At 45.0% G+C, this 12,153-nt stretch overlaps 1 protein-coding gene across 4 annotated transcripts in view; it reads left to right on the top strand.

Annotated features, from left to right (window-relative positions):
* Positions 1–12,153, top strand: part of EBF2 (EBF transcription factor 2) — a 133,977-nt gene that overhangs the window by 86,383 nt on the left and 35,441 nt on the right. The gene's annotated exons all lie outside the window — the stretch shown is intronic.

The raw sequence follows: 12,153 nt of genomic DNA on the forward strand, positions 1-12,153 counted from the left end.
CATCACTGCACAGTCAACTTGGGGTTCGTGTGTATGCGTGGGAGAGGGAGAGGGATGGAGTGGAGAGAAGCAATTTCTCCTGTAGCATAAAGTATTTGCCAGAGGCAAAATAACTTGCTGCTGCCATGAGTTTATAGCAAACTGATTGCCCAAGTGTTTGAATTTTACCTTATCTTTATTTCTGAGTGCCCAATCTAAAGCAGTCTGGCTTTCATGACACATGAAACCCAGCCTTTTTTTTTTTTTTTTTTTTAATCCTGACATTGTGGACTCTACGAGCAGTTGCACAAAGTGGCTCCTCAAGCATGCAACGTGTGCTTTGAGCTTCTGGGGGGGCATGGATGTACAGGCGCCAAAATTGTGTGCTGGTGTTTCGATCCATTCAATTCCAGAGATTTTTTTGTTCTTTTCACTGCACCCTCCTGTGAAGGTCCTTGAAAAGGCCCACAAACTGTGGGTAAGTCTTCAAATCAAACTGCTGCCTCGTTGGAGGCTCAGCCATCACCAATTAACAGAGTTACCCTGGTACTCTCCTCTGATTTGAGTTCCTACCCCAAAATGCTGCTGCTTTTTTGGCCTCTGGCACCTATGTGCTACATCAAAGGGTACTGAAAAGGTTAATTAAATTTGGAGGTGAGTTAGCAGAGATGAATGAAATGTTTGCAGTGAAAGGTGGAATTACTGTAAATGTATTAATTTATTTACTGCACACTAGAAATTTTATATTCCACACCACTACAGGACTGTGCACTATTTTCCCATGGCAAACTAGTTGGTTTCTGAGGACATGCTAAAACGCAGAAAAAGGTGGGTTTCGGAGTCCAGAATTTTTCTCTGTAAAGCGAAATTTTCTCTACATGGTGGAAGTCCTGGTCATCAGAAACCTTCTGAAAGATGTGGATGCTGACATACGGGTTTGGCACTATACTATGGCTGCAAAATGTCTTAGAAATTTCTTACTCTGACAAAACAAGAATAGCTTGAAAGGAAAACAGAATTTCAGTGACTTGCTCATGTACCCTGCTCTGTGGCTCTGGAGACACAGCTTCTATTTCTGCCTCAGCCCTGTGACCTATATATCTTTGGGCCAATTCATCCATGGTCTAAAATGAGGGGCAGGCAGAAATGAGGAGGGAAAAATATAGACCCAGTCCTGTATGTTTTAGTTTCATTCATTACATTGTCTGTGTCTGCTGAGCTGGGATATGGGAAGATAAGAAATAGAAGAATGCAACAGAAAGATGTTTTCTGTTTCTATTTCTCATTTCTTTCTTCCTTAGCTTCCCTTGTCACTTGGCGATATGCTCAGTGGCCATTAGGAAAACAAAGTGTACTGGGGCTGTCCTAAATGAACAAAGCACAGAAAGCACGGAAGCTCTTCCCTGTCTGGAGTCCTTTACTCCAGGGTAATCTGCCACAATGAGCATGTCTCATGGCATCGCTATGCTTCTGGAGCAGCTGGGATTCCAGGTCTGCAATGCTTCTACAGTTTTAATTTCTAGATGTTGTTTCTTCTCCTAAATACCTTTGTTATACCTGTGCCAAGCACTTATCTTTTCTGATAAGATTTACAGTGAGTTAAAGAAGAGCAGGGTACTTTGCTATCTTCCTTGGGAAAAAAAAATGTTAAAGAGAAAAAAAAAAAGTGTTTTCCCATTGACTGCCCAGTAGGAAATACTAGAAAGCGGCTTTGTTGGCACACAGTGCCAAGAACCTGTCCTGTGTGAGCTGGGTCCCTTGTAAGTTTGCTATTTATATATGGGCATGCACAACCCCAGTCAATTTAAAAGATATATTTATATGAACAAGGGCACTTGTCCAAATTAAAAAAAAAAAAAAAAAAAAAAAAAAAGAGATTCCAGGCAGAAGTGGCTGGCAAGTATTTTATATTTATCATTTGCTGTAGACAAGACACTTGCAAGCTTTAAGTGGTTCAGGAATCTCCTAGTATAGGAATTCTTTTTATTTTTATTTTTTTCTTCTTGCTACCTTTCTTTGGGTCAAATCATGAGATTTTGCTTTAGATTTTGCCTACTCACAAGGGGAGGAGAAACCCAGTGAAGCTGGTGAGCGCTGCATTTAGGAAAGGTTAAATGAAGACTGAACAGGGATGTTAGAGCTGCAATACATATCAGGATAATGTACATAAATACAGTGATTATCACAAGGTTACAAACAATGCATTTAAGATTGTATAAATATAATACACTTGTGTGACTGCTTGCATTCTGCTTTGCAAAATACCCCATGACATTTTGGGATGCTCTTTGACTCTGCTTGGTTATTGCTGGGTGAGATCTCGGGACATGTTTCAGGTGGAGGGGCTGCCTTGTGCATCAGGAGCGGGCTCCCTGCATGAGGGGCTGTAACACTGCACATTGTAAAAAACATATTGGCGTGCACGTTTCTCTGAATCCGAGCTCTTCAACATTAAAGCGAGCCCCTTCATTTTAATCATTACGGAACGAGTCCAGTGCTAATAGCACTTAATTGTTTCACTAGAATGATCTCCGTTGGTTTTGGCAGCTGAAATGAAAACAATTCCAAATACCATCAAAGGAGCTCATCCACACACAGCATGTACAGGGAGTGTTTTGATATACAACGGTGCGTTAATATCGTAACATCTCCTAATGCTACATACGGTTCTGTAATCCTTCTCTGTCTCAGGCTATGATCTCGGAAGGTCCGATGGGTAAAAGCAAAAGGAATAAAATAGGCAAGGAAAATCTCGGTCCGTGCCCCTGAAAATAATGTGCCGTCGTCGGTCTCTTGGTTCAGCCCTACACCTATATTAATCCTGACTTTCTTGAAGCTTGCCCGCTAGTTTAAATTTGTATGCGACATCAAACATACCTTTTCACATATGTTCTTTCCAGATTTTTTTTAACAGTTACTTAGCAGTTTATAGAAGGAAGTGAATGATCTCATCAAGCTGCTTAGAAATTAAAAAAAAATCTGTGCTTATTAATTATGCAGGATTAGTCTAATTATAATTCAGCAAATTAATTAGCGACAGAAGGTGTTCTGAAACATTGGAGTACATTTGCATGTTAAATGGAGAGGCTAGTCTGTAATATATGTAAATTTATGCATGGCTTCATAGTTTAATTTAAAAATTTGCAGCTGCATATGGTATGGGAGCAGGTGAAAAGTCAGTTTTAGTTTAATGATGCTAACAAACATTGGATGCTGTCCTGTCTTAGGGAAGGAATGCTCTGAACGCACCCCTCTCTGCCAATCTATAAATCTGTCATAGGAATATAATGTTACACCGGTGTTCCCACTCAAGGTCAGCTGTGACTAGACCCAGAAGTACGACGGGTGCGAGCCTCAGAGAAGGGAGGAGACAAATGAGCGTGGAAGCAACTTGCCTGGATGTAAATTTGCCTCTTTAGCAAATGAATGTGTGTTTTGTGTGTTTTTTTTTTTTCGTTTTTTTTTTCTCCATACAAAACCAGTTGAGGGACAAGCAATGCTCCTGACTTCGTAAGCGAGGGAGAGCTCTCAGCTGAGTGCTACCCACTGTGGCAGGTGGAAAAGAGGTGCCTAACCTTGGGGCTGTCACTGACACTCCCATCCCCGCGGCTCCTGGCCTCTGGGAGCTGCAGGAAAGCTGTGATCAGGTCCTACACCAACCGCAGGGTGGGCAGTGTATGTGCTGGCCTCTGCTGTCTAGCAGGAAGAGTAAAAGGCAGCAGCCCAGGCAGCAGCAAAAAGCCACTGGTGTCACTGGTGCTGGCTGTGCACCTAGTATGGCTCAGGACACGGGCACTTTGGGAGGATGGGACGAGAGAATCCAAGAGTCAAAAGATAAAGCCACCATAGGGTTGTGTGGGCATGGAAAAAACGAGTGGGGATCAGGCTCTTTGCTTGCGTAATGCCTCAGCATGTCTCTCCTGGGGTCCATGATATCTGCAAAGTAGAGCAGAGTTAACTTTGCACCTGCGAGAGCATCAGGGCAAGGCGCTGCCAGCGGCTGGATGGATGCAGCCGGTGCTGTGAGCATCATCAGGGCAGTGTCCATCGGAGAGCCCAGCACCGAGCCACATGCGTACCGCTGAGACTGGCCTGGGTAATGAGGAAGAACTCGGCCCTGCTTTCAAAACCCTGCTGAGGGTTAGACTCTGAGGCAAGGGCCTTTATGAGATTTTTGTCACCACGGAAAAGGCTCAGTGGAGTCGTAGCCGTGGGCTTGCAGGAATGGTGCGTGGTTCTTGGCTGGAAGAGCAGCTCGATGTGCGATGGGGGGGTACATCGCTTGATTTTTAGGTGCCTTGACTTCCTTATCAGTGAAACGAGCTAAAAGCCTTTCTTTCCTCGTGTCCTTTGTGTATCTCATCTCCAATAACAATTTCACAATGTGACTGCGCGATGCTTAGCACAGTTGGAGCCCGCAGATCCTGTAATAAAGCAGGGAATAGTATCTGAGTGCCCCTTTCAACAGCCCGTCAGCCCCGTCCTCTATTACCTCCCTGCCTATTGACTCTTGATTACGCTCTGGTATTTGGTTGTGTGCCAAATGGCATGAATAATATGGATCCTACAGCATAAACAAGCTTCTCGCCATTGTCTCCTAAGTTACTGGAAAGTTTTGGTGTGAGAGGAAGAAGGAAAACCCAAAGGGAAAGGGAAACTGCTCGGATTGCAAAGAGTCCTCCAAAGGCTTTCTGGAGAACAATTGCAATTACAAACACGCTGTTAGTGTTGTGTTTCATTTTCAATTCGAACCCATAGAGTTCAATTATTATTTTCATTAATGGTGTCAGGTTTTCATCAGAGTGCACAAACAAGGAGGTTTTCCTTGGAGATTTTTTTTTTTTCCTAGCGAGTGTGGCCATGCCAAATAACTGCGTTCAGCACTGAGAAATGCCTGGCTATATAACCAGCAGTGAACTCTCCTCCAACCCTTGTTTCTTGAAAATGGGATCACTTTGCAAGACAGAATAGGCATTTACCAAACGAGCAGGAACTGCAGTCATGGAGGTGTACGCCTGCTGCCGCAGAGATGAAAATTGTGCAGAAGGTGGAAAATGTACAGAATATAAATATCAACTTTACTGACATGTTTGGGGTCTGGATGACATATTGCAGGCTTGCATTCAGACACTATTAGTTTGGAAAGAAAGCTCTTGGAAAAAAAAGCCACTGGGTATAGGGCAGGGAGCAGTAGGATGTCCTAGGTTGCAGGGAGACGGGATATTTGAAGAGGAATAGATCTGGGGCTAAGGCATGGGACTGGGAGTGGGACATAAATTCCAGTCCAACCTTTGCTGAGGACCTAAGGGGCTGTGTTCATCCTTGACCCACCCGAAATACAGGATATCAGCACTTCCATCCTGTATCTTAACACAGAGCATTACTCACCCAAGTGTCATTGGGACCTCTTGGCACCACAAGCAAATTGTAATTAGAAGCAGTTTTAAGATGGGTGCTGCCATCCAATAATTTTAAGGTAGACTTTTAAGGCAGGCTGATCTGTTGGCCTGCCTTAGCTGAACCGCTGATCCTTCTATGCTGCTCTCGCACCCATCTCCTGTGTCTGCTCCTCTGAGCTTGGTGTTGTAAGGCGCCGGAGACCTACACAGCAGGCAGCATCAGCGGTCTGCTGCCCTCAGCTTCAGGTCTCCATATTTGGCACAATAAAGGTCCCACATCAAAACTTAAAGCCCAAAATCTAAATTGGAGTCATTGACTGTGGGTGAAAGAACGTGGTATGTCAGACCGTAGGTGCTGCTGAATTACATCAGACCATTTGAGCTGGAAAACAGAGTTGTTTGGGTATCTAAAATCATCTGATGTTTCCAATTTGTTTGGGGGATACAAAGTCTTGTGGCATTTTAAAATCCTTTTGGAGCTTTTCTTCTTTTTTTCAAATGAAAGCACTAATTCCACCTGTTCTCTATTACACTTATCTGATCTGCATGTCTTCATATGCTTTGCATTGCAAGCATCTTGGAAGGAGCATTCTGCTATTGATTGATTAAATACTAATTTAATAATAACGATGGGCCAAAACTGAAAACTTCTGATCTAGACTTTTTGCAGTGCAAACGATTTTTACTCCTACAGATTTTGGTCCAAACCACCTTGATTTAATAATACAAATACAAATACCCCAAAGCCTCACATCTTGAAGCCAGCTTCACTTTGGCCATTACAATGCTTCCAACATCAGCGCGGTTCCTCCCGACCCGTGCTCCTTAAACCCCCGCAGAAGCTGACCCTACCTTGGCAGGCTTCTATTTCCAAGCTGGACAAGAACTGCAGAGCACAGGGAAAGCTTCCTGTACGGAGGGGTTGGGATCGGTGCCTTGAAGCTGCAGGATGGTTGGGGAGGTGAGGTGAGGAGAAAGATGTGATGGTAACACATGGGGCTGCATGGAGCAGAACAGGAAAATAAGAAGACCCATGGACATCTCTGAGGAGGGGACTCCAAAGACTCATTTAGGCCATTTCCCCTAGGTTGGCATAGACCTATGCTATTTAGTCTCTCCTTTACCATCTTACAGCCAAGCACAGCTTGGAGACAGGAGACCGAATGGGAAGCAGAGGGTAAAGAGAGGTTAGGAAAAGTTGTGAGCCTTACAATAGAGCCATTAGTCTGAGGAAAAAAACAAGTGATTTGGGAATGTGCTGTTCATTAGATGCAAGTGGGGTCACTGGTTCCTACTAGGCAAGGTTCCCATGGTGTTTCAGTGCTCACCTCTCACACATGGGCAAGGAGCGCCGTTGTGCCATCACTCATCCTCAAACACCCCGAGCTGAAGAAATGGTGTTGGACCAAGGCATGAGGGCAGAGAACCGTTCCTCACTTTTCAGATCAAGAAACGAGGACACTGGTGGGGCAGCAGCAGAAGGCAGGATGCCCACGTGCATGTTTTGGTACAACTGGAGCCTTTCCCCTAAAAAACAAGCGGAAAACGAACACCACCTCTCCTGGCCCAGCCTGGGGCCCCACTGCCATCCAACTCCTGCTCCCTTCTCTCGCAGAGAATCTCAGCAAAGGCTTCTGACCTACATATGTTGGTTTTCACATTTGTTCGACTGGGTTCACACTTTATGCACAGGAGTTTTGCGAAGATTAATTAGCTGCTGTTTGTGGAGTATCGTATAAATACTCTGGATTATTGTAATAACCTCAATCATTTCGCACACAGTATATGGTGTGTGTTCGCTCAGAATGCCTTCGTGCCATGCCTGATCCCACGTTGACTATAACTGCTCAAAAAGTAGGAAATTTGTTCATCAGCTCCCTAATAATACACGCTGACATAATAGAGTGGAATTACTCCAGAGATAAATATTCAGATTATAAAGAAGTCTTCTGCTGCGATATTCATTAAAATCAAGATGATGCCATCAAATAAATGCAATTAATTGAATTTTAACACCAGCCTTCAAATGTATGTGCAAAATCTGATCTGGTCCCTTTGCAAGGCAGAGATTTGCAAGCAGAGCCTGCTCCACCGCGTTGGGGCAGCGGGTAAGGTTGCTCGTCACACTTATCTCAGAGCTTGCAGTGCCAAGACACACATGGGGGAGTCAGGGGGACGATGCGAGACCCTGACCTCAGAATTTCCTCGCTTTGATGCAGCTGGAGCCAGGCCCTCCTGTCATGATAGTTCTGTGGCTCACTCTTAGCATTGTTCAGCCGGAGCAAAAACATTCGCAGGAACAACTCCCAGCTTTTTATTTCTTTTTAGTTGACTTTGTGACCTCTTAGAAGCACTTCAATTATTTAATCACGATGCCACCATATAGGATGGCACTTTATGTTCTCATTAGATTGCAGCATCCCAGGGCTTGCTGATACCACGATCACAGATGGTGGCATGTCCTGGGCCACAGCACGGCTGGGGCCAGCAACCCAAACTCTGCAGCAACCCAAATGAGCCAGGACTGTCTCACTGCTTGCTTTACAAGGGATATTTTTCAGAGTGTCTCTCCAAAGGCTGCTCACAAGATCAAAACAGTTGCCTCTCTTGATCCTGTAGCTATGTTTTAGGGAAGCACACGAGGTGGCTGGGAGGTTGGGTAAGACACAGAGCCAGGAGCCAGGAGCCCCAGGTCCCAGTCCCAGCTCTGCAGCAGGCCTGTGGTAGGAGCAATTCCCTCCCAGTTTCCAGGCCCCGTATCTTGCCTTACACTGGTGGTTACACCACCTGCTGCAGAGGGGGTTGTGAGGCAGAATTAATTGAAGTTTAAGTCCCACAGAATGGTGCAATAAAAGCGCAAAGTGTATTTTCTATTTCTGGGGCTCCACGTGGTGAGACTGAGCAGTCCCAGGTTTTGTGGCAGGGCTTTGAAAAAACATTAATGGATTTTATTTTTTTTTTAAACTACACCTTCTGTTGCATGTGGGACTGCTCTTTAGAGCCTGCCTAGTCCTGTTGAAGTCACAGAAAGATTTTTTCTGGCTCTAACAGGATTTCATTCAGGTTCTCCTCAACCAACCGAGATGGAGGAGGAATGTTCTCCAAGGTGGAGCAGCCTTTTGGATCTGGCCACGACAGCGTGGTGCAGCAGCAGCCCCTTTGGAAAAGGCTTGACAGACACAAGACCTTTCCAGGGGAATTTTTCCTGCTGCTGCCTCTGAGCCCTGTTAAGGCTCCCACGACATCACCAGGCTGGCCTGCAGTTCTGCTGGAAGGCAGCAGGGATAACACCGCCACCAGCCTCTGGACTGCAGCGAGAGAGGGGCACGTAAATGATTCATCAGCCCATCTCCCCAGCATGGTGGGAACTCCCAGTAGGAGGAGCAGTAACTTTTGAAATAGCTCCCTCGAAATCCTAGAAGAAGGAATTTATTTAAGGTGGCGATTTGGAGACCTCTGCGAGCGCATCAGTCTGTAGGTAGAGGGCTCGACCATAGGAGAGAGACAATAGGAGAAAAGAAATGTCTGCAGTATGTCTTAATTAATTTGACATCTATATGTGAAGTTAATCAGGTCTTATATAGCACTGCCAGAACTTTTAGTGGTGGTTATTCAAAAGCATTTAAGTTTTTCCCCAGTGCCCTTCGATGTTGATGTAGGAGATGCCTGGGCCAAGCTCCTTCTGCAGTTGTCTGCTGAACCCAGAGCTGGTGCTGGCCTTGGGAAGGAACAGAGGCCAGCTAAGAACCATGAAAATAAGCTAATTTTAATTTTATTTTTGATGTATGTATAGGTTAAGGCAAAAACTGGCTAAAGTTTCTCATTTAAAAAAATTAATACAGGCCTTCTGCAACTCTCCTGTTCCCCCTAAATCAGCTTCATTTGGAGCTAAACCTTCCCATCTCTTTGCTCCCCCCAAGTCATTTTTATTCTAATGCTGCAATAAATATTAATGCCTTTCCCAGATGCAACCACTTAAAATATATATGTATATACACCGGCCTACCAAATACTTGCTGGGAATGCCCAGTTGCAACTAAAATTTGACGGGAAAACCTCTGAAAGGAGAGAGAGAGACCTGGATCAACCAGAGGAGAAATTCCTGAGTGTGTATTTACATAAAACTGAATCTAAATGTGGGGTGGCAGGAGGGAAGAGTCTTAGCACAGAATGCCCAGCGAGGTCCAGAGAAGCTGCATGTCTAACACAGGCAGTACACAGACACTGCCCCAATGCTCCCACACTGGGAGCCCAGCACTGCCAAAAGTGCGAGGAGGAATTACTGATGCCCAGTTTGTGATATCTTCAACGCACACAATTCCCAGCAGCTCAGGAGCTCAGCAACCCCAGAAAGCCAGGCTCCTTTAGGTTGTCTCCGGTGGGTTTCTCCGAATTGCTCCTGCCCCAATCTCCCAGCCTGCAGCCTCCAAAGCTCAGCGCGCTGCTCACGGTCAGTGAGGGCAGGGAATGCCCCGCTGCTTTTGGAGGCAGCCACCTCTTGCAGGAGCTTTGTTTTCTGTATATCTTTTAGCAGAGACCCACTGGGATGAATCAGCACCGCTCTAATGACAGCCCAAGTTCATTTCCACGTATATCACTGATTCCTTTTAGCTGGGGGTCCAGACCCAAATATTCTGGGGGTGTTTCACAGAAAATAGAAATTGTGTTCCCTGCCACGCAGCGTTACAGTCTGCTCACAGATAAGTTTAAGCACATTTAGAATTTGTACCTGTGTGTGTCTGCCCTGCAGGGCTTTGTGCAGGGTGCTGCTGCGGGATCTCAGCTCGTCCCGAGGCTCCCCAGCTGACACAGCGACTTCGCTCCCCGACACCTTCCCGTGCTCCGCGCTGCGCCGCTCTTCAGCTGCTGCCGAGCCTTTTCCTGACCTGGAGGAATAGCTATACAGCAATTAAAGACATTAAAAACAACCCAAACACCTCCCTGGTTCATTTCATCTTTTGTTTTTCCTTGCAAGTCACACCAAGCCAGGAATGTTGGGGGGTTTACTGGGGTCGTTTGCAGCTCTCCAAACCAGTCCCTTCTCTGCTGGCTCACTGATTGCCAAGTACAAGTTCCCTGCCTTGGTCTGTTGTGCGCTTTGTAGGCTTTTCCCTGCCTCGCTAGATCATGGTAACAGAAGCAGTCAACGTATCTGCAAATATGTTTTGATATATGTAAGAAGAGGGCAGGAGAACAAGGAGCGTTACCCTGAAACGCGGGGAGCCCTCTGAGCCCCCAAGGACGAGGAGCGACGGAGAGAAAAATACCAGCCTGCAGCATGCACACGCACGGCAAACGTGGTGTGGAGGTGTTCAAAGTGTCGGTGAGGGATTTAAGGAAAGAAATGCTCAACTCAACAGAAGGATGCGTGTTGTGGCAGGCATTTTATGTGACGTTACCGGGCTCGTTTTTGCGGGGTCAGCTGTAGGGAGGTTCTGGAGGGCTCTGGTTTGTTCAAGCAAGGTATAAATGGATCAGATCCTTCGCTACTCTTTGTAAGGCTGTACGGAGAGAAATGGCACGGTGTGAGCAATGCAAAGAAAGTAGCGATAACAAGAAGCGGATTTCTGCTTTATTGCCTCGCGTTGGGGCTGGTTGGGTTGGTGGTGGTGGCAAAGCCTGGGAAATATACATCTTTCTCCTTTAAAGTTCTAATTCAAGGCATGAATGTGTGAGTTCTGAAGGGACTTAGGGACTGCGGTAAAAAATCGTTGTCATAGTAACAGAAAGGGAAATAGGCCTGGCTCACCTGGGACTTTAACTTACTGCAAAAGCGGATTTTTTTTTTATTTTTTTTTAAGGAAAGCACTCAGCAAGAGAAATAAATAAATAAAGTGTTCTTTGTATTCTAAACCGATTCTTCAACTATTAATTTTTTCTCATATCGGCGTCTTTTTCCTTCCAAACTTATTTAAAAATCTCTGATTTTTTTTTTTTTTAAATTGTTGCAGCTAAACCCATTTTGTCCTCCAAATGGCAATGCACTAGCAGAAAGGAATCACAGAAAATAATCTCATGTAGGATAAAGGATGCCAAAACATTTTCTTGCCTGCTCTGTCTGAATTCAGAAGACACGCTGGTTTTGTTTCTAATCCAACAACTGTGATTTTTCATGCAGGGCAGACTTCTTTACCTTTGCAATTCACAAATTTAATCAGGTGAATGAGGCAATAAAGGGACGAATCCTCTCGTCCCTGGATGAAAAATTTGGTGGTACAGTTTATTGAAAACTGCCTGCCTAATATTTCTAAAGTGTAAAATCCATATGCTGTAACGCGTAGTGCTGGGTAAGCCCATCAAGCATCCTGAAGATTCAATTTCTGAACATGACAAGCTAAACTTGCCAGAATAATAACGTCTAAAGACAGATCCATGTGACAAGGCAAAAATAATCGGCACGAGAACTTTGTGCAATGTTAATGGGTTTATCTGCTTGGCCAGCGTGAGCTGTCACGGCTGACTTCGATTTGTGTTTCTGTTATCCTCTCTGAAAATCTAGGTAAGATTATAATCTGGGCTCCTGGCAGTTCTGCCTCTCTGCTTTAGTTACTGAAATCTTAATAGCTGAAAACATCGTCGTGATGAAATCTCATCAGCTTCTTCTGGGAGCTCTGGTTGTCTCTGTTTTTTAATACCTTCTAAGTAGTTTCAAGGCTTATCTGCCTCGGAGTTGCCCCGTTGGTTTTTGTGTTTTTTACAATAATGTTATCCGTCTATATTGTTCCATGGAAAATCCATTCAGACAGCGAAAGAAAGACCTGGTATGCATGGAAGA

This window comes from Aythya ferina (assembly GCF_964211825.1).
Source record: "Aythya ferina genome assembly, chromosome: 27".
In the NCBI taxonomy this organism is placed as follows: Eukaryota; Metazoa; Chordata; class Aves; order Anseriformes; family Anatidae; genus Aythya; species Aythya ferina.